At 34.2% G+C, this 2,011-nt stretch overlaps 1 non-coding gene across 1 annotated transcript; it reads left to right on the top strand.

Moving 5' to 3' along the window:
* Window positions 1–367: 367 nt before the first annotated feature.
* On the top strand, window positions 368–474 carry LOC128281300 (small nucleolar RNA R71). The gene has a single exon (XR_008271513.1). It is a non-coding gene; the product is annotated as a small nucleolar RNA R71 (small nucleolar RNA).
* The last annotated feature ends 1,537 nt before the right edge of the window (window positions 475–2,011 follow it).

Raw genomic sequence — 2,011 nt, 5'->3', positions numbered from 1 at the left:
AACAATGATGTCGTTTGACGCTTAGACAAGTGCCAAGCTATTAATTGAATAGTAACATGTTTAATTATAAGGAGCATTGAAATGGTAAGTACTTAGATGAAAATAAAATTTAAGATTTTGCGAAATTTTTTTTTCTATGATCCCAATTTAATTCCAGTTGGTTTCTAATGTATATTTGGGGCTTCGAGGGCCCAATAGAGAAACGTTATGATTATTTTCAAAATATGAATAATAAATGACTCAGAATTATCTGAAAATGTTCAGTAAACTCCGGTAATGCCTCATACCCTATTCCGGCAATGGATATGGGTAGGGGGTGTTACAATTTAGGCCATTATAAAATGTCTGAACCTGAAGCCAAAGCGATAACCCATGGTGAGGGCACCTTCTCAGCAAGTCTTTGTATCTCTCCCATGCATTGTAGAGTGTTTCTAAGTCCATCTGCACAAACGAAGAGATATCATTACGTAATTTAGTCGTTTTAGCCAGCGAAAAATATTTTAGTAAAAATTTTTAGGTCATTTGTTCCCAAGTAGTAATTGACCCTCGTGGTAACGAGTTCAACAAATTTTTAGCTTTGTTCCTCAATGAGAAAGGGAATAACCGAAGATGAATGGCATCGTCAGAAACGCCATTAATTTTGAATGTATCGCATAGTTCTAAAAAATTTGCTAAGTGAGCGTTGGGATCTTTATCCTGCAAACCATCAAACTGAACAAACTGTTGTATCATTTGAATTGTGTTAGGTTTCAGTTCAAAAGTATTTGTAGCTACAGCAGGTCTAACTATGCTCGATTCAGTTCCTGTTAAAGAAGGTTTAGCATAATCATACATAGTGCGTGGAGTAGGATTTTGATTAGCCATAATTACAGGAGGTAGCTAATTGTCTTGGTTTTCAGCCATCTCTTCGGTTGGGGGTTGAGTATCATCTTCTTCCTCGTTCTCTATGTATCTTAAGCTTCGCCTTATTTCTCTTTGGTTTCTGCATACTGTGCGATCGATTTCTTCGTCAAAAAGTAGTGGTCCTGACGGGTTTCTTCTAGTCATAAACTATAAAAACCTGCCAAGAGAAGGAAAAAGTAAATTAATAAATAATAATAATAATAAAATTAAATTAAATTGCAAGAAAAATAAATGGCTAAAGTAATAAAAATTGAGTGTTCCTAATATCTTAGTTCCCCGGCAATGGAGCCAAAAACTTGATCGAGTGATTTCGTGATAGGTTTTAAATATTTATAATTACTCGTTCTTGAAACTAACTATTATTGCGATGTAGGAAAATGTACCTATCGAACAGTAGTATAGTTTTAGCAAGACCGGATTGTCGAACCCAAAGGAACTAAAAGTACTAGTAATGACTGTCTTTTTATTATCTAGCCTAAGAATAAAGAGGTTTTTGTTTTAACTAACTAATTATCTAAACTAAGAATCACATAGAATAGAATTCGGGAATTTCTTTTGGGGAAAATCGATTGACTTAAGACAATACCTAAGGAAAAATCAACCTAGACTTTACTTGTTATTCTGGCTCCGAATCGGACGATTTATTCATTCAACTTGTTCCGTAGAGATCCCTAAGTTATGTTATTATCCCTATTCAATACTAATAACGTCTAATCCCTAGATTGAATAATTGAGACCTTTCTCTAATTAACACCCTAGGGTTGCATTAACTCGATCTATGGATCCCCTTATTAGGTTTCATCCTAATCCGGCAAAATCTTGTCACCCTATGTCTAGGCACGCAATCAACTCCGCTTAGTTATGACAAATGTACTCTTAGACAGGGTCTATTCCTCCTCTGAATAAGTGCTTATCTTGAATCAGTATCCTGGGATATCAAAACAAGAATTAAGAACATAATTAAGCACAAGTTAAATATTTATCATACGATTCAGAAAATAATAACAAGATTCGTCTTAGGTTTCATTCCCCTTAGGTATTTAGGGGTTTTAGTTCATAACTAAATAAGAAAACATCTCAGAATAATAAAGAATACAAAACATAAAGA

The sequence above is a fragment of the Gossypium arboreum genome, chromosome 9 (genome assembly GCF_025698485.1).
Source record: "Gossypium arboreum isolate Shixiya-1 chromosome 9, ASM2569848v2, whole genome shotgun sequence".
Classification (NCBI taxonomy): domain Eukaryota; kingdom Viridiplantae; phylum Streptophyta; class Magnoliopsida; order Malvales; family Malvaceae; genus Gossypium; species Gossypium arboreum.
The sequence above is the reverse complement of the archived record's forward strand: the minus strand, read 5'-3'. Positions and strand labels throughout refer to the sequence as shown.